The sequence below is a fragment of the Rhinatrema bivittatum genome, chromosome 5, assembly GCF_901001135.1.
Source record: "Rhinatrema bivittatum chromosome 5, aRhiBiv1.1, whole genome shotgun sequence".
NCBI classification, from domain to species: Eukaryota; Metazoa; Chordata; class Amphibia; order Gymnophiona; family Rhinatrematidae; genus Rhinatrema; species Rhinatrema bivittatum.
The window spans coordinates 246817588-246839143 of NC_042619.1; the positions used below are offsets into that span (position 1 = coordinate 246817588).

Below are 21556 nucleotides of genomic sequence, written 5' to 3' on the forward strand. Positions count from 1 at the left end.
ACTTTATAAGTGTCCAACCTTTAAGAGGAGGCTGTCTGAGGGCCTATTTTAAAAGCACCATGGACTCATTGAAACACAGCCTTCTGGACAGTAGTTGGGGCACAGGGAGCAGATTGCCTTGCTTGGAGGGAGTCTGACCTGCTTGGGGGGGGGGGGGCGGGGGTTGCATCTCCCCAGAGATGATAAACAATCCTCCTCCTCTGGACCCTAATTCAGCCTCGGGGCCAACACTTGCACCTTCATCAATCTTGGCAAGGGCCCCATCCACACAGTTTTCTTTTCCTAATTTTTATGGGACATTATATTGTTTTTTTTCTCCTTCTTGAATTCCCTATTGGGATGCACCCTTGGGTCATGTGACTGTTTAAACATTGAGGATATACCTAGGTTTGAGGGTGGGGTTCTTGTTGGAAATATGCCAGCTAATAGTAATAGTAAATGATTTAATTGTTACAACCATCTGTATTTGCTGTGTATAGCATTGTCATGACTCTTACTGCACTTGACTGGTTTACAGGGTAGTTTTACTGGTGAGTTCTGGTGAAGCTTATGTTGTCTTGTACTGCGATGCATATTGCTGTGTCCCTATGTTCTGCCGGAATTACTTCTTGTATCTAAGTAAAGGGGGTTGTTCAGTTCTAATGTGTGTGATGAATGATATTTACAAGTATTATTATATATTAAGGGGCCACAAAGATCAATATGGGTGTGGTATCAAGGTGATAGGGACATTGTCTCCAACTCTCTCATGTAATGGACCCAAAGGTAATTCATATTGGTATTTGTATCTTCTCATGTGGTACCCCCATCCCTACACATAGGGATAACATATATATATATATATATATATATATATATATATTCTGGTCAAAGGGGAGGGGGCTACATACATTTAACCATTAGTCATGTGATTAGAAAGTATCACGTTAATGTTTGCTACCATTAGCTTCAATTGCTATTGATTCTGTATACAGTATTATATGTGAACCTCTTTTTAAATTTGGATCGGGTAACAATCCAGAAAGGAAAAGGTTGATGCATTTTTTGATCTGCTCTCTGAGGAATCTCCTGATATTTGTTGTGTGACCGAATCATGGCTTCTTGATTCTGTTAACTGTCTGACTGACCCAGCTTCTTATGAAGAGATCTACTTATAAGCATGGGGGTGAGCTCTTGATTGCCTTTAAGTGGAACATTCCCCTAAAAATCTTGCTGTTGATTCTTGCGGAGAAGCTAACTTTTATCTACTTCCTCTTGCGGCGTTTCCTTAGTCTACACTGTGTGCCGCATAAAGCACACAGATTGAAAGATTTGTTGCATAAAGGGTTAATGCAGGGACCCGGGGGGGGGGAGCCTTTCTTTGTTAAAAAGCTGTGAATTCTTTCTGAGCAGCCCAAAAAAAGTGTTCAGAGAAGCAGAAAATACCGCTTGGCGATATTAAGTCAGAAGAACAAAAAGGTTAGGAAAACGGATGCTTGTAAAATTGAGCGTCCGTTTTCCTAACCTGCTGACAGCCACCTCTCCTGGGCGGCCACTGTCGAGGAGGCGCTAGGGGTGCACATTTGTCCCTAGCACCTCACTTAAATATTCTATCACGCACCCAGGAGAGGTGGCTGGGCGTGCGCTAGGAAAGCAGGCGCTCAACACTGAGTACCCGTTTTCCATGCCGCTTTATTAGATCCGCCTGACTATGAGCAAATAGGCAAGGGAATAAAAACATGTTTGTATCATTTGTACTGTAAAGAATAAAATAGCAAAGCCAGGAAGGACAGCCAAGAGCAGAGACAGGAAAAGGAGAGAGTATCATTGTGTGTCACCACTAATGAAAGGGAGAGAGGTAGACCAGAAAAGGTGAAGACTGAAGGGTTGCCAATCTAATGCCAGTTTTTAAAAAGGGATCAAGGGGTGATCCAAGAAACTACAGACCAGTGAGTCTGACATCTGTGCCAGGCAAAATGATAGAAACTATCATAAAGAACAAAATTGCTGAGCATATAGATAAGCATAGATTAATGGGACAAAACCAAAATGGATTTAGCCAAGGGAAGTCTTTCCTAACAAATTTGCTACATTTTTTTGAGGATGTAAATAAACATGTAAATAAAGGTGAGCCGGTTGATATAGTGTACCTGGATTTCCAGAAAGCATTTGACAAAGTCCCTCATGAGAGACTTCTTAGGAAATTAAAAATGGCATGAGATAATGGGCAGTGTCCTATTGTGGATTGCCGCCAACTGGTTAAAAGATAGAAAACAGAGAAGAGGGCTAAATGGTAGATTTCCCAAATGGAAAAAGGTACACAGTGGAGTGCTCCAGGGATCTGTTCTGGGACCACTGTTTTTTAATATATTTATAAATGACCTGGCATACAAATGACAAATTAAATTTAATGTGGATAAGTGCAAAGTGATGCATTTAAGGAAGAGTAACCCAAATTATAGCTACACAGTGCAAGGTTCCACATTAGGAGTCACCACTCAGGAAAAAGTTCTAGGTGTCATCGTTGAAAATACATTGAAATTCTCTGCTCAGTGCAGCAGCAGCCAAGAAAGCAAATAGAATGCTAGGGATTATTAGGAACGGAATGGAGAATAAAACAGAGAATATCATAATGCCTCTGTATTGCTCCATGATGTGACCTTTTCTTGAGTATTGTGTGCACTTCTAGTCACATCTCTACAGCAGGACCTACCTTGTGGAATTCTATCCCACCAGAACTGAGACAGGAACCTTGCCTCCCCACTTTCAGAAAAAGACTTAAAACCTGGCTATTCTTGAAAGCCTTTCCAGACACCAACTGAACCCACTCTCAACTCAAGCAACTAAGAACTCCCGTCAGGGTAATCAACAACCTTTGACAACTCAATAATGTTCTCTCTCTTTTTTTTAATGAGGCAGGTTTATTTACCTTGGTTTTATTTACCTTGGTCATTCTTTTGTTATCTCAGTGTTAATCTCTCTTTTGCCTTCTCTTCATTCCAAGTTGCATTTTATCCCTGTTTTATTGTAACTGCTACCTTATTCTTCTATCACATGTTAATGTTTTTAAGTTATTAAGTATTTATTCTGTTGTCACACCTTGTTATTTGTAAACCGGCATGATGCGACTCCCATCGCGAATGCCGGTATATAAGAAATTTAAATAAATAAATAAATAAATTAGAAAAGGTACAGGGAAGGGTGACCAAAATGATAAAGGGGATGGAACAATTCCCCTGTGAAGAGAGGCTAAAGAGGTTAGGACTCTTCAGCTTGGAGAAGATACAGCTGAGGGGAGATATGATAGTGGTCTATAAAATAATGTGTGGCATGGAATGTGTAAACGTTAATCAGTTATTTACTCTTTGAAAAAGTTCAAAGACCAGGGGACACACAATGAAGTTACTGGGTAATACATTTAAAACTAATAACAGAAAATATTTTTTTATTCAATGCATAATTAAGCTCTGAAATTCGTTGCCAGAGGATGTGGTGAAAGCTATTAGTATAGCTGCATTTAAAAAAGGTTTGGACAGGTTCCAGGGGGGAAAGCCCGTTAACCATTATTAAGGGAGAGTTGCAGAAATCCACTGCTTATTCTTGGGATAAGAAGCTTGGAATCTATCTGCCCCTTCCTGCCAGGTACTTGTGACCTGGCTTGGCCACTGTTGGAAACAGGATGCTGGACTTGATGGATCTTTAGTCTGACCCAGTATGGCAAGTCTTATGTTCTTGCCTCCAGAGAAGTCATTTCAACCCAGAATTGCTGCATGAGCATCTGACCACTAAAATAAATGTTACTAGCTGTGCTGATATTGAGTCCGCTGTTACTCATTGGCCTTGATTTACTTGCTGTAAGCTAAGATAAAGGTTTACTCAGCTCTTTGGTATTCTGCTGAACTGAAATCCACCAAGTGTCTTGATTGCCATGCAGAGAGGCGCTGGTGGAAAGCACTGCCTCTTTCAGATAAATGTGCTTAATTTACTTTTTGATTACAAGGCCTTAGTTGAACTGACTAAAAAAATTTTCTTTTTGTCTCATATTCAGTCTACACTTAACCATCCTTATGAGTTGTTTAGAGCTGTGAATTTCTTGGCATTTGATCAATTTTCTGATGCTCTTGCCCATACTGACATTAACTGTGATGTATTTGATGATTTTTTTATTCAAACAAAATCAGTATCATCTGTGCACAATTTGGTCCTGCTGATGAGCTTGATGATCTGGTGATTGATCCTGATATTGAATCATGGGAGTACTTCTCTCCAGTTTCAGTCCTGCAGATTGAGTAGCTGATTGTTTTGTTATACACTGTTTGACCATCTATGGTCTGCACTTTCTCTGTTATGAAATTTCTTAGATCAGATATCAGCTCTTTTCTAGCTCATTTAGTCAATGCCTCACTTGCTAATGGTTCTAGTCCATCTGTTTTAAAATAAGCAGCTGTTCGACCAATTCTTAAGGCTCTCTTGTGCCTGCCTATTACAGACCCAGCTCTTCACTCCCATTTCTAACCAAACTTAGGGGGTCATTTACCAGACGGATCGCACGCGAAAAGTCCCTTATCGCATGCGATACCAAGATGGGGGCGGAATCAGCCCCGGAAGAGGAGGAGTCGGGGCGTCACCGGGGCCGACTCCGTGAAGACGCCATGGACGACGAAAAGGTAAGGGCCTTTTCGCGTCCTATTTCACGCCCAATAGCTACACCTTCTATGGTGGCGCTACTGGGTGCGAAACCGGCAGCGATCGCACCGCGGCGGTTCGATCACTGCCGGCTAGTGCAGGACCGCCCCCCGTTTCGGCCCCCTGCCCCTCATTACCTAAAGTATTGCATGCCTGCGATACTTTAGAAAATGAGGCCCATATTGAGAAAGAAATTGTGATGCAACTACAAGAGCTTCTCAATACTCAGTGGGGTAGATTTTTAAAAACTGCGCGATCGCGTACTTTTGTTTGCGCAACAGGCGCAAACAAAAGTACGCTGGATTTTATAAGATACGCGCGTAAGGCTGCCGATTTTGGGCAGCCGGCGCGCGCCGAGCCGCGCAGCCTGTCTCCGTTCCCTCCGAGGCCGCTCCGAAATCGGAGCGGCCTCGGAGGGAACTTTCTTTCACCTTCCCCTCACCTTCCCCTCCCTTCCCCTACCTAACCCACCCCCCCGGCCCTAACTAACCCCCCCCCTTACCTTTATACACGGATTTACGCCTCCCGGAGGGAGACGTAAATCCACACGCGCCGAGACCCGACCCGGGGGCGGTTCCGGAGGGCGCGGCCACGCCCCGGAACGACCCGGGCCGGCGCCACACCCCCGAAACGCCGCGCCCCGCCCCAAAACGCCATGTCATTCGGCCCCGCCCTCCCGACACGCCCCCTTCCAAAAACCCCGGGACCTACGCGCGTCCCGGGGTTCTGCGCGCGCCGGCGGCCTATGGAAAATAGGCGCGCCGGCGCGCAAGGCCCTGCTCACGTAAATCCGGGCGGATTTACGCGAGCAGGACTTTTAAAATCTGCCCGAGTATATTTTGGATTATTTTCAGTTTGGTTTTCACCCCTTTCATAGCACCAAGACCTTGCTGCTTTCCAGTTTTTTAGATATGTACAGGAATGGCTTTCACACCGGAATGAGATTCAGCCTGATGTTTCTTGATATCTCATTCATATTCGACACAGTGGATCATGCTATCTTCCTATCTTATCTTCGTAGTTATGGCCAATCTGCCATGGTCCTGCAGTGTTTTATCTCCTTTTTGATAGATTGTACTTAGCGAGTAGTAAGTGGTTCTTCCTCATCTTCGTTGGTCCAAGGCTCAGCTCTCTCGGCGCTTCTTTTTAATATTATCTACATGGCCCCTTTGTGTAAAATCTTGGCTAATTTGGATGTAGGGTATTACATCTAAACAGACAATACCCAGTTTGTATATCTCTATGCCTTGGATCAATTACATATTATGGTGTCTTCCTCAAAGTTTCCAGTTGCTTGACGTTCTTCAGGGGATGGAGCCCTTAAGATTGCTAAAACAGAGATTCTTATACTTGATCACTGTTGAGTGGCCAAAATTCCTCACTTTTTTAAATTTGAAAATATCCATGTTTCAATTTCTCATGAAGTATGCAATCTAGGTGTAATATTAGACTGCACTTTCTGTGCATACTCAAGTAAAAAATGTTGTAAAGAACGCTTTAAGTTAGGCTTTAATCTGTGCAATAATCTTATCTTTTTATTCAAGATTTCATATCAGTCCTGCAAGCCTTTGTGATATCTTATATAGATTACCATAACTCGGTATATTTAGACTTGCCTGCCTTAACCCTCAAGGCTTTACGGACCATTCAAAATGTTACTGCTTGGATTTTAACTGGAGTTTATTTTCTTTTATATACCGACATTCGATCGAGATATCACATCGGTTTACAAATAACTGAGAGAATAGGGCAAGGTCCGCCCGATTTTACATTGTATCATGGTAACTTGTCAGAGTTGGAATGCATGAATGAATTACTCCTTATCTCAAATCCCTACATTGACTTCCTTTTCAGTACTGTATCAAATTTAAGATTCTAGTTTTACTCCGTAAGGCCTTGAGCAGTGGAGCTCTGGAGTTTTTCAGTATGCTATTTAAGATTTATAGGCCAACCCATGCCATACATTCCTCATTAACAAGTCTTCTAAATATCCTTTCAGTTAAATTAGCACACTTGTCCAAAATATAGGAGAAGTCCTTTTCAATTGTTGGCCCTTCTTCATGGAATAAGCTCCCAGAAAACCTACAAACTGAGACATCCTTAACAGTCTTTTAAAGAACACCTATTGTACTCTCAGACTTGCCTGTTAGGAATAATATCATACTGTTGGCCTATCGCTGTTAAGGGTCTAGATAATATTGGTGGTAACTGCAGTATCAGTTATCCTTTTGTCAGGTGCCGTGTTTTCCATCTTCCACAGTGGCTATTGTATAGTGTCTGATGTTTATTCTGCATTGACTATATTTTTGTTTTTAATTGCCTTTTGATTGTTTTGAACTCTGTTTAGAATGTTGGACATTGCAGATAATAAATGCCTAAATAAATAAACAACACAGAAACTTAACAGTGTTAACAATATATTAATGCTTTGTAGTAACCAACATTTATTACTGATCAGCTGGTTTGCATACATTTTCATGTTAATATGTTCATTTTAAGCTTTTCATGTTAGGCTGTATTACATTAACATTAAGCAGTAACAGGGACAAAGGCACTAATTAGCACAGATCTGCATTTCCTGAAGCAAATACTTAACCCCTTAATCCAGAGGTGGCCACTGATGGTCTTCAAGAGCTACAAACAGGCCTGGTTTTCAGAATATCCATATCAAAGGCTTTTCTAGGTACCTATAAGATCTGGGCCACAGGCCCATAAGCGTCCCCCTTCTTCCTCCTGAAATTATTATACTTAATCAACTCAATCATGATCAGCAGTTTCCTTCCCCATCCCTGCCTCCTCACCTGAACGATCCAGTAAAAACAAACAATTGGACATTATGCTTTTAAATATTACATTTTAAATTATCTCCCTTCTGCGTTCCCATGAAGCTCTCATCAAGGAGTCTTGACCTGTGTCATGGAAACCACCCAGTTGGTTTGATCCTGTAAGAGTCCCATGGCTCTCTCCCACGCTTGCCTTTTATTTATTTAGTTAGCTAGTTATTTATTTATTTTGAAATATTTCTATTCTGCTCTTCTTATATTCAGGGTGGATTACAAAAGTACATTCATAATATTTCACAACATAAAATAAGAAATGTCCGATTATAGCTAACATAAAATAAGAACACAATCTGTAAAATACGAACACAAAATATAAAATCAAATAATCCCTAAAATAAAAGGTCAAAATAAGACAGATTAGTCACTGAAAGCTATCTTAAAAAGGTGGGTTTTCAGGTATTTTTTAAAATAATTTAGGATCGTTCTAAAGGGAGGGTATTCCAAAATATTGGACCTGCTGCTGAGAGAGCTCTTTCTCGGGTTTCATCGAGGCATATCAATTTTGGTGATGGGATGTCAAGGAGGTACTTGGTTGCTGAGCAAAGTGACCTTGCCGGAGAGTAGAATTTCATAATTGTGTTTGCCCAAGGTGAATGTAGGTTAAACATTAGAGAATGAACAATTAATCCCAGTTTATATTGGATACGGAACGATATGGGTAACCAATGCAATTTTTTTAGAATGAAGGTGATATGTTCACGACTTGAAGTATTTGTTAATAGTCTGGCAGCTGTATTTTGAATGATTTTACCAAATTGTCTGTGCAAAGATAGGAGACCCTTGCTGATAAAGCAGGAGGCACCACTACAAACATTTTGCACCATTGTCACAAAGTGCTGGGCATGCATGTCAGTGGACCTCCTGTTCAACAAAGAAAACCCCTGGTCAGTTTCAACTATCTAGTAAAACTACCACTAAAATTATTCAATAGCATCAAGCAATAAAGCCCATCTCTATGAGCGTAAAGTCTGGTGTCTATACAGGATAGGACAGAATCCCAATGTATACCCTGCACCTTGGCCACTGTTGGAAACAGGATGCTGGGCTTGATGGACCCTTGGACTGACCCAGTATGGCATTTTCTTATGTTCTTAAGTTCTACAATACCTTTGTGATCACAGAAGCTCTTTCAACAAGGGTGCAGAGCAGATCTAGGACATTTTTACCTTACCATTCACCATGGAAAAATAATATTCAAGTTATGGCATGACCTCACTGTAACAGTGGCCCATTAATACACCTCAGTAATGCTATTTAATAATTTAAAGCCTTACAAAAAGTGTACTCAGAACCTATAGCAAACCCGCCATATCATAACACACTAACTGCCAGATTCAAACAGTAATAACCCTACCCATGAAAAAGCAACACTGCAAATATTACACCAGGCCGTAAAACACCAATTTATTTATTTATTTATTTATTTATTTAAATGCTTTTAAAATATACCGACATTCATAGGACATATCATGCCGGTTCACAATCAACATTGTAAAGGAGGAAGAGGAAGTTACAAATAACAGGGAGGGGGGAGGTGGAGCAGTGAAGGAAAAAGGAGAGGATGGGGGTCAGGTGACAGTAAGCGCAGAAGTTGCGGGAAGGAGAAAGGTAGTGAAGTGCTAGGGGAGAGAGAAATTGATAGGAACTGTGTTAAAAAACTGAGAATAAAAAATTAACAAATTTACAAAATCAGGAAATCCCTAGGATGCATCAATACACCTTCTATTAAGAAAACAGAACAAGTCAGGCTGCTATAGATCCCTACATAGAGACTACATCAATAGAAAATACAATCAAGAAATATAAAACATCAACAATACCAATAAACAGAATAAATATTTCAAATCATCTGACAAATAGAATAGCATCCAATAATTAATAATTCATATATAAATATTTAAAGATTTACCAAACACCAATAAAATATTTCAAAACAGCAGACATATATAATAACAACTAATAATTAAAACAAATAAGGCTTTTAAAAATCCCCCTCACTCCATACCTGGGAACTTTAGATTTCCATTCACCCTGAGATTGTTGTGGATTGAAGGGAGGCATAGAAACTTTATCCACCCTCTCACATACACTTATATTCATTTTCTCACACACTCACAAGCACTCTCTCTCTTTCCTACACACACAAACAGGCTCTTTGTCACACTTAAATGCACTCACACACAGGCTGACACACTCACTGGCATTTCCTCACAAAAAGCAGCACTCACGCTCTATTTCAGACACATACAAACAGGCTTTCTGACATACTCACATGCCTGCTCTCAAAAACACAAACAAATAAGCTCTCTGACACACACATCCACACACCCATAGGCTTTTTGACACAGGCACTCTCACATAGGCTGACACACTCACAGGCACTCTCACACACACATACAAATATTTAGTTTTTTAAAACACTTATTTCTGTCTATTGCAATCCAGCTATGCTAACTAAATTACAATAATCAAAAAATAATAAAATTCAGTTAAACAAACAAAACATAGAAGTTACACCCCTTGTATATAAATCTGACAACAACTCACAAATTTAACTAATCTCAAAAACTTCCTGATAAAGTAAATAATGCATTTGCTTATGGAATTGTTAAAGATCATTCAGATTCCATAAAGGTGTAGATAAACTATTCCATAATGTTGGTCCTAGGTTTGAAAAAAACAAACTAATTTCCTAGTTTCAGTTACTTGATGAATTTGACTGAAGGAATGGCATGTAACCCCTTACCTTGAGAACAAAGAACCTGGGAAGAGTTATAAATCTGACAAATAGAAATGTGTGCCCATTTTCATAGCTTTAAATACTAAAGAGAGTACCTTAAATGTAATTCATTGTTGGATGGGAAGCCAGTGTAACTACAAAGCAAAGGGGTTACATATTCCCAGGGTCTACCCCTTAGAATAGGGTGGGCAGCATAGCTTTTAAACTTGATAAAGGCAACCCAGTATATAAAGAGTTACAATTATCTAAGATTGTTAGAACAAAAGCCTCACAATAGTATGAAAGCTTTTCTGATCTAAAACATATTATAAATGACGTAACAACCATTGCTTAAAATAAGTTGACCATAGAAGTTATTGAATTTGTGGCTTGAATGTTAAATGGGAGTCGAATTGAAAGCCTAAATTTCAGACATCTTTACCTTGAATCACAAACAGGCTCTCTGACACACTCACAGGCTCTCACATTCACAGGTACTATCTTTCTCACACACAGAGGCTCTCTTTCATACTCACAGATACTCTCTCACACACATACACACACAGACATTCTCACACATTCACAGGCTCTCTCACAAACATATACAAACAGACTATTTCTAATACTTACAGAAACTCACACACATACTCGCAGGCACTCTCTCTCACACTCTCTCACACACTTGCAGGCACTGTCACACATATTTGCAGGCACTCTCTCTCACACTCACAGGCATTTGCACTCTCTTTCAGAGGCTCTCTCTTACATTCAGACTTTCTCACACACTCACAGGCACTTTCTCTTTCTCTCACATAAAAGGCTCTCTCACTCCCACACAAACACACAGGCTGTTAAACAGGCTTGCTCCCCGATTCTCCCTCTCTTCTTCACCCAGCTGCAGGGAACATGTTGGCGACTCTACAGGGCCTCTTCAGCCACCAGCTGCAGGAGAAACACCGGCAGCCCTGCAGGGTCTCTTCAGCTGCTGGCTGCAAGGGAAATGCCAATTATTCCACAGAGTCTCTTCCTCTGCTGGCTCCAGGGGTAATGCGGGAAGACCATTTTGCTTCAACAATGGCCAAAGACTTGGAGACTTATGGCACTGAGGAAGAAACTCAGGGCATGGGTCCTGTGTGCCTGGTACTAATGATGCCCCTGTCCATAATGACTATGCATGAGATAGATTTACATATAATGGAGGCAGTGCATACAAATATATTTTATGTGTATTCATTATGAATATCCTGAAAACCAGGCCTGTTTCTGGCTCTTAAAGACCAAAGTTAGTCACCCCTGCCTGAGTCCTTAAACTATAGCAAGAGGGGAAAAAAAGCAGGAAAAACTATTCAAGAAAAAGCCTGCAAAACGTATTGTGGGACCTTTGACTTTTGATTAATTTTTAAATTTAGCTCTTTTGGGGAAAAGTCCTGCAGAGTCCTAGCAAAGGAGGAATTTGAACTTAAGGATTCCTTTTCTAGGTCAAATAAAAATATTTTCCATCAAGTTCAACCATCATATAGATTTTTGTTCCCATTGATATTTTCAACAGTTACAGATATGTTTCCTTCATGCTGAAAAATCTCTGAAAAACGTGTTGCATTTAGACCTGATGATAGACTATTCTAGAGTTTTATCACCAAAGACTGAAAAGTGTTTTTCTCAATTTTAAATAAATGTACCTCTAATAGGTTTTGCCCTATGGCCCTACCATTTCCATCTCTGTGGATTGTCTTTTACGTAAGTCTACCCAGTTCTCAATAATCCTGACCATTAACTATTGGACAAAACCTTTGTGGTCTTTCCATGACAGTACTAGTTTCCCATGTTCCCAAACTTCATTTTGTGACTTTCACCCAGTGGTAACTAGAAGCAGTCTGTTTCCTACCACAATGCACCGATACCATTACTAGCAAAATCTCCATTAGAGCAAATCATAACTTTAGTTCATTAGGGTAGGAAAGAGAATGGTACTCAACAGGATAATCACTATGGGCTTAATTTACCCAATTGAGGCCAGAAAGGAGGCATGGTGAATGAGCTTTTTGGGAAAGTTAGATAAATGTTTTAAACACTATTCTGAGTTTGGAAAAGCCAGCCTCAGAAACATAAATAGTGGTAAAAGGGCCACATGAGCATATAATGAGGCATTTGTAGCTGGCTAAGCTCTGGAGCATATAATACATTATTGACAGCATGCACAAGACTTATTATCCCTTTCCAGCCATGCAAAGTTGCTCCAATCTTCTATAAAACAGACGGCAGAGAAAGCACACAGAGGATTCTTAACTTATAACACGTTCCAGCAGTTATTCAACCTGCTCCAAAGTATATAATGGAGGAGGAATCTGTAGTGAAACACAAATAAAACTAAAGCACTTTTCAAGTGTCAAACAAGCTGGCAGTGACTTGTCAGGTTACAAATTATGCACACCTGCTGGCATGGCAAGTCAGCATGTATAAAAATGTATAATAGCAATCTTTCTGCTCCTTCACTGAATGACAGCCGTCTTGCCAATGAATATATAGCACTTGCAGCATTCTGGTCAAGTCTACCTTTCCATCACATAGACATTTCACTACTTGACCCCTATCTCACACCTCAGCACCCTCTCCAACATCCAAAGGGGACAGCAAGACTAGGGACACTGGAGCCTTATCTATTACACACAAGGGTTTCTTCTCTGCACCATCTGTTATACAAGACTCTACACACTGCATCCCCAGCAGTCAGGTAGTAATACAGGGGGCTATGCCTTCCTAGATACCATCCCATCAGGACCATATGAGGTTGTCCATCACAGTTATCATCTACATTAGGAAAGAAATCTATAGGATAAGAAGTCCTGCTCACCCCTCTGTACAGGCATCACGGCTGTCAGAAGAGGTACACTAGATGGGCAACTGCCTGGGTACTTGGCAGGGAGGGTCAAGGGTCACTACAGTGATGTAAGCTCCTGAACAGCTGTTCCTGTGTGGCTATGTCATAGAAGAGGGTCCCCCTTGGGCTGGCTGCAATTTTGAAGGGGACTTCCCTCATCTCCCCATGAATGTCTGGGCTGCTATTTAACCTGGTAATGGTCCTGACAGGGATACATAAATAACCATGCCTTGCACAAAAAAATCTGGCACATCTGAGAACAGAACGGTGAGGGCTGCCACTCACATTTCCTGTCCTGTTCCTGTCACATTACCTGTCCTGTTCCTGGTTTTGGTCATGGTCAAATGAAACAAAGGAAGTCTTTCAGCTGTACCAAGTAAGGTCAGACAGACAAGTTTGTTCTAAATGGTTTATAACACACCTTACACCTAGCAGTAATGCTGGACACTATAAACATGTAGGCATCACATGCTCATTAACCAACAGAGAGATGGCCAGCCACTCTGCACACCTCCATCCACCTGATTTACTGTAACTGAGCTCGCAGGACTAGTTTTGGGACATCATGGAGAGACTTCCTGCCAGCTCTAGTAAGTTTGTCTTTGTGTGGCTGCAGGTTCGATTTTTCCATACATTGCTGATGAATCCACTGTGTACTGCCAGAGATGGGAATGACGAGCAATAGTATCATTGTAATTTGCTGTGATGGTGTCTCGCTTTTGGTATTTTTCATACAGTCTCCAGCACCTAATTGTTCCCTTACTGCTGGTGTGGGGCTAAAAGTAGGGTATTCTCTGAACAAGTGGGCAAACTGAGGGGCAAAAGTTGCTCCAATCACTGCTAAAAGACCTGGAGAGTTATGAGGGTCCTGGAAACCAGTTGCAGCGGGAGTAGGACAACCACTTCAGGACTGTTACTGTTCAGGATGGCTGCATGTGCAGCTCTAAGGATGTTTTCATGTGGATCTGTCTGGTATGCAGGTGTTCCAGTGCTGTTTCATCGTCTGTGTCTCTTTCTAGTCATGTTCTATATACTCATGAGGGACTATTTCCTCTTTGTTACTTTGCACCCTTTGCTGCTTCTTCTCCGTGGATTACATAGACCATGAGCCCTCCAGTCCAAGATTATCACTAGTGCGTGTAATGCATGCTTTAGGATTTATCCTCGTGTGACAGTAAGGCTGGGTGGAAAGCCTGTCAGAGAACTAGTAAATCTATTGTGAGAAAAGGGGAAAGGAAAATATAACTTTAAAAGGGGGCTGTTGGGGTAATGTACTGTCTCAAAATGACATATATAAACACTGAAGATTTGATGTACTGGGCTATTATGGGGAATTCCAGAGGGGAAAAAGGACTCAAATATGAGCAAAGACTTCTGGGTCATGTAGTCCCCCCAAAGCCAACGCCTTAGGAGCCAGGTGAAACTAATCAATTTGTGATCAGGGATGGTTTAAAAAAAAAAAAAAAAAAGCCAACTACAAAGACAGAGGGAGTGGAAAGGGCAGGAACTGGAAGAAGCAGGCAGCTTATATACAGAAAGACAATGCAGCTACAGGAACAAAAGGCAGAAGGAGACCGTGAAAGCAACTACTTCAGGTGAGAGCATAAGCACTACAAAGCTCGAGGAACCTACGGCTCAAGGGAAAGGGTACCATGCAAATTTTAAAGGAGTTTTAGTATGATTGTTTAATAGGGGTATGCATGGACATTTTGTGTGTGTGGAGGGGGTGCTTTTTTAAAATTTTCATTTCATTGGTTGGGTCATTTATTTCAAACAAAAAAAAAGCAAATGTATTTTTTTTTTAAAAACCTAAAAAAAACCCCAAGATGTCAGGTCAAGCCACTTTTCCCTACCTCCGCGAAACCACCACCACCACAAAAAAAAACAAAAAAAAACCCTCCCAGGCCCACCCCAACTTCTTACAGCTGTAGCCTTCAGTGGCAGGATCAATCCCCATTCGCTGGCACTGCTCACCCCACCCATGTAATTGTAGAAAATGTCTCCAGTAGATGTGAGGCTGGCGCTATCAGGGATAACTGCCATACAACAAAATGGTGCCAGCCAAACCAAGGCAACTGTATGGCAATTAGCCCTAATGGCACCAGCCAAGAGTAAACCGGCGCCATTTTCTACAATTGCATTGGTGGAGCAGGAGCAATTGCTCCTGAAGAGTCTTTAAAGGTGGGGTAAGAGGTTGGACGGGGTGGGCTGGGAGAAAAAGTTTTTTAAATGAAAACAAATGAAATTGTATTTTTTATTTCATCCAACAAAATAAAATTGTGAACATTTTTTGTTTTATTTACAATCGGGCCGATACAGTAAAGTCCGCAGGAGAGTGGGCGAACGCCCGCTCTCCCGGCACGCGCACAGGCCACTCTCCTGTGCACGCGCAATTCTCTATTCAAATGAGGCCCGGCGGTAAAAACAGGCAAAAGGAGGCGCTAGGGACACTAGCGCGTCCCTAGCGCCTCCTTTTGGACCGGAGCGGCGGCTGTCAGCGGGTTTGACAGCCAACGCTCAATTTTGCCGGCGTCGGTTCTCAAGCCCGCTGACAGCCACGGGCTCGGAAACCGGACACCGGCAAAATTGAGCATCCGGTTTTCGACCCAACAGCCGCAGGCTGACTTCAAATTTTTTTTTTTTTTAATTTTTACTTTTGGAAACTTTCGGGACCTCCAATTTAATATCGCCATGATATTAAGTCAGAGGGTGCACAGAAAAGCAGTTTTTACTGCTTTTCTGTGTACTTTCCCGGTGCCTGAAGAAATTAGCGCCTACCTTTGGGTAGGCGCTAATTTCTGAAAGCAAAATGTGCGGCTTGGCTGCACATTTTGTTTTCTGAATCGCGCGGGAATACCTAATAGTGCCCGCAACATGCATTTGCATGTTGCGGGCACTATTAGGTTCAGGGGATTGGACGCGCGTTTTCGGCCACTTAGAGGTAGATCTTAAAAAAGTGTGCGCGTGAACAAAAGTACGCCGAGCCGCGCAGCCTGCCTCCATTCCCTCCGAGGCCCCTCCGAAATCGGAGGGGCCTTGGAGCGAACTTTCCTTCCACGTCCCCCCACCTTCCCCTATCTACCCCACCCCCCAGCCCTACCTAAATCCCCCCCTACCTTTTGTTGTGCAAGTTACGCCTGCTTGAAGCAGGCGTAACTTGCACGTGCCGCCTCGGCATCCTCCGGCACAGGCCGCAGTGCTGGGGGACTCGGGACTGCCCTCCCGGCCCACTCCCGAACCATCACCACGCCCCCGGACCTGCCCCGGACCGCCCCCTGACCTTGGACACGCCCCCAGGACATGCCCCTGGACTGCCAACACGCCCCCAGACACGCCCCCTCCCGCCCCTTTTACGAAGCCCCGGGACTTACACCTGTCCCGGGGCTTTGAGCAAGCCGGTGCGCAGGGCTTTTAAAATCTAGCCCTTACTGAATAAGAGGTAACGCTAGTGCGTCGAAAATGCGCATCCAATGGCAGGTTAACAGTGCGCTCCGTTGGAGCGGGATTGCAGTGTTGTTAATGAGGTGACAGCCTTTAGCAGTGAAAGTAAAAGGCACTATTGATGCACGTTTTGCCTAGTTGGTCAGTTTTGGTGCTGACAACAGTCCAGGACAAGATGTGAATGGTGCCCTGTCATACCCTGCAATGAAAAAGCTGCTTTTTGTAGACATAGCTGTATATGTTACTTCCTTTTGTCTTTAGCACCTGCTGCTTTCTAAGTTCCCTCTTGTGGCTCTTGTCTAAACTGTTCCTTTTTTTTCCATTCAGTCTAACGATGACATGCTGCTCCTCCACCTCTGGAAGCAGGAGTCATGCACCCGTAGAGGAAGAAAACTCCAAGCCTTCCCATACAGAAGGGTCTGCAACCTAACACCAGCCCCAAAAGGGAGTAAAAAAATGTTTTCATGTAACCCCTTTCTTGTTCCTTCTCAGGGCACACAATTAGGGGCGGATTTTAAGAGCCCTGCTCGCCATCTACCCCTCAATGTATATCTTCTGGGGCTGCTCCGGCTAGCATGTTACATCCCACACTGACTCTCAGTCTCTGGGGGTGTGTGTGTGTGTGTGTGTGTGTGTGTGTTTGTTTGTTTGTTTGTTTTAGTGGTGCTTCCCATGAGGTGAGAGACTGTATAAGCAGACACAACTAGACCTGGGTGTTAAAATAAAAGTTTACTAATTAGTAATAATAAATTAAAGTCCATTATCCAGAAGTGTGAGTTTTACATCTGATTGATGGTACTTTGGGGGTTTTTTTTCTATGTGGGTGGGTGTCCTTAATTCAGACCTCGGGGTAGAGCGCATGGCGATTTTAACTGCGCAAACTCTACCAGCGTCTGTGCGGGAATCCTAGTGGAAGTAGCTCCAGATTTACTGCAAAACTCCTACCTTTAGACATCGTCTTCTCCTTGGACACCCAGCCTGCCTTGGTCCCTTAGGTGAAATCCATATGTAATCTCCTGATTTTGGTTCTTCCTTCTTTTAGTTTATTTGTTCCTTTCATCTTTGATTGTTCTTTTTCCTGGGGATTTCTCTTAGGGAAAAGTCAGTGGAAACAGGCACGGTTTCCGCTCTGAAATCCCAGTGGAGAAGGGGGATCCAAAAATCTCCCCACTTAACTCAAAGTCCAAAAAAAACTTTAAAGTTTAGACTGGATATCTTCTCTGCCTTCACTGTCTCTCGCAGCAGGATCCATCACCGGTGCTTGCCTACCTCGGGTTTAGAATAGGCTCACAGGTCTTTGGTCCCCTGGATGAGAGCCCTTTTGCCCCTAAAGGGGATCAGGCTTACAAATCTATCTCTCTATAAATTATAAGAAAGACCGTCAGGCAGGAAGTGCACTGGGAGATGTCTCTTCTAACAAATTCCTTTGGGTGGAGCTGGGGGGCCCCACCAGAGTGTGGAAAAAAAATACGTCTTTACTCTCCGACTGCTTCCTTAAACTGAACTCCCCCCCGAACATTAGAATGGCTGGGCTAAATAGAGCTGAGGCATCCAATCCATAACCTCCAGGTGGGAGGGACTGAGAGAGAGAGATAGCTCCTTAATAAAGGGTTATACTACAGGGATAGTGACATCCGGTGGCCAAACCCGGTAGGGGTGCCACATTTATTTTTTTGAAAATGAGTGAAATCGAAGGGTATGAGTACAGACGTATGAGCGTATGTATACAGCGTAAATACAGGAAAGTGCATTAATGTGAGCATGAGACATACTGATATGGAGCGACCTGTGTGATTAGCATAGTGAGTTTCTTGGCATGCATATGTCAAAGGAAGTGTCTAGTAACTGCTTTTAAAAAGACAAGTGCCTCAATCTCAGCAGAGAGAGTTTTAATTTCTCTTTAAAAGTGCTAAGAAACAGTTCTGAAATAGGACCCTCTAAGATCTAATTCTGGATACTTAGGGCCGAATGCTAAAAGTGTTGCTCATGCTAAAAGGCCCATATATGCGAGTATGTGGGCTGCACGTGAGCGATGCGGTTTTAAAAGCTGCTAATTATGTGCATATATGCATGCGCACGAGCTAAGAAAAAGGGGTAGCATAAGGACATTCTGGGGTGGGGGGCCAACAGTTACGTGCAATAATTACGTATTTTAAAACTGGGGTCCGCAGTGCACATCAGTTTGTTAGCCGCATAGCTGCCTCTCCTGCTGATGTGTAAGTCTGCAGAAATCTTGTTTTAGGCCTAACAAGATAGGATGAGGGGTCTGGGTCAACTGGAGGGAATGCAGGCTGAAGAACCAAAGAGGTCTGGATGACTTTGAGATAGACTGGGCAATCTGGTTTCACTGGACATCACGACCGCAGTTATACAGTGCATCACGCCATTCTTCTACACATCTTCATGAGTATGGCGTCTCTGGTACCATCTTGCGGTGGTTCACCTCCTTCTTGTCATATCGTTCCCAACGGGTCGAGTTCGATAACAAGAAGTTTTATTGGGCTGATATTACAGCAGGCCTGCCCCAAGGGTCGGCCCTTTCAGCCATGCACTTTAACATGTTCCTGACTCCTTTGTATAAAGTGCTTACCGAGTTGTGTGAGGGGTAGAAATTGTATGCCGATGACATCCAGTATTTTGTCTGGGTTCATTCTTTTTAGACAGAAACAGTTGATCTGTGCATATCGACCATTAAACGATGGGTATTCTTCAACAAGCTATCTCTTAATGTTTCTAAAACACAGTGTCTACTGATTCAGCGTCCTCTGTCCAAGATTCCACACCCCTCCATTGTGATAGAGAACATTTTGTTCTTAACTCTTGCATTCAGAATTTAGGTGTCTTAATTGACCCAACCTTATCATTTCATCCTTGATAAATAATTGTTTGCTTTTATCATCTTATTTTCTTTTTAACTCATTTGTATGTTTTGTCTGATAAAGCTATCTTGTATTGTTTATTTTATTGTAATTTTGTGCTACTTGTTTTATGTATTGTAGGACCACTTGGAGCTGTTTTAGATAGGCAGCATAAAGATATAAATTATTAGCACATGAATATAGTCACTGATGAACCCTTTTATAATAGTAAACATTAAGAAAAAAACACAACGTTCGTTAACTGGTGACTCATAACTGGAGATTTGGAGAAGTAGCCAAAGTATCATCATGATACTGAGAAAGAGAGAAGAGGAGGAACATTGGTGCCATTCAGGTACTGTGAGGATACAAATGAATTCATTGGAGAGAACATCATGGAGAGGTAGGCGATAAAGGACTGTGTTAAATTGGATTTCTCCCTGAACACTTCACCTACATTGGAAGGGAAGCAATCAACTTGCCCTTTTCCTATGGGAGGGAAGAAACCATCTATTTAAAGACTACATCAATTGGCTTTAACATCTTAAACAAGACTATGAGAAGTCACAAATGTATTTAAAAGCATTTGTACCATTTAAAAGTGAGTTAGGAGTAAAGACTCTATTTCATTATTTTACAACCTATCAGTAAAAGCATTGTTGGAAACCACCAAACTGTCCAGTGTGCTTCACTGCTTAATGACTTTTACACTTATTTGTGCTGTTTCATCACTGCTGTATACAATGACTTTAAATTGGGAATTAAGAATAGCAATGCGAAGGGCCTTGAACCCTGAAACATCTTGTAATATTCTGCAAATGTTCCACTTCAAACTGTGAATTAAGACATGGCCTCTGGAACTACTATCTGGGTTCAGCCATTATACTGGCACTAAGTAAACAGCAAAACGATTAAAAGGCTACAGCATACAGGAGTTAAATCTCAAGCAGAAGGATTTCTCAGGTGATGTCAGGCATTGACTTCTAACTGTGAGATAACAAATCGGTGGGCACAATGGCAACTACTGTAGGAAACTGGTCCACAAATAGAAAATGCAAGCTCTAAGCTATACCCAGATGCACTATGATATCACTTCATTCGCTGTTTGTGATGTTGCATGTCTCCTTTCTGGACTTCCCATCTACACAGGTATGTTCTTGAATATTTGGAAGCCATTAAGACAGTTACCAGAGAATTCACAAGCTGTGCCTATGTCTAATTAAACCCTTACTAAAACAATAGAGAAGAACTGAGGGGTTTTTTTTTCCCTGCTACTCAATGGAATTGTCTGCCCTGGATCCACCACAACTTTTATGGTAAAAAGTTTAAGAGAATTTGTGTTTCTGCATATTTCTTTCTTGCCTTTTCTTTTCCCATAAGCCCATCTCCTGCTCTCCTCAAGTGAATATTCATCTGGAGCCATGGTAGAGGTTTTCAGTTCTTTAAAGCTTTTAATGAATTTACGTAACCAAAGAGCTAGCCCAGTTTCTGAGTCACTCCAGACTTACATCTTACATCACTCTGCAACCACAGACTGTTAAAAAAAAAAACAAAAAACCCAAAAAGGAAATAAATGCTAATGTTCCAAAGTGTGTTCTTTTTAAAACAACCATTGTTCTCACTCAAAACTGCAGCTAAGAGAAGAAGTGAACGTTTTCCAGACTTTGAAAGCTCTGCAGTGCCTTTGGAAAGGAACGGTTGTAATTAGGTGGAGGGTTCGTGCATCTACAAAATCCCGCAGAAGCTAGGAAAACAAATACAACTCTCATTTAGATGTGAGTTTTAGGCTGTTTTGTTATTCTCTTTCAGCATTTACAGAATAAACCTTTCCAAATTGGAGCAATATGTGGGTTTAGAACTGCAGAGTTAAACAACAACAAAACAAAGGGTGCTGTTATTGTAGAAGGTGATTACTTGTGGACAGTGTTCAATCCGATCACTCAGTAGAGATGATTGTGTAAAAGTATATTTATTTTTTCCCAGTATAATATATATCTATATATAAAACACCAAGGTGGTGCTCCTATATAAAAGCAAGTAAAACGAGTCAACTGAAGGAAAACCTCAGAAATCCAGCCTACAGTTTCTCTCTCTTCATAAATTAAGATATTGGGCAAGTCTTCTAGCTGCCAGACAGAAGAACAAACTCACT

General features: G+C 41.9%; 1 long non-coding RNA gene across 2 annotated transcripts in view; it reads left to right on the forward strand.

Annotated features, from left to right (window-relative positions):
* LOC115092625 overlaps positions 1 to 21556 on the forward strand; it is a 54096-nt gene extending 32540 nt beyond the window's left edge. The window contains exon 3 of one of the 2 annotated variants that reach the window (XR_003857041.1): positions 16874 to 21556. This is a non-coding gene — a long non-coding RNA (uncharacterized LOC115092625). The remainder of the gene's footprint in view (positions 1 to 16873) is intronic. The other variant, XR_003857039.1, reaches the window with a different exon arrangement.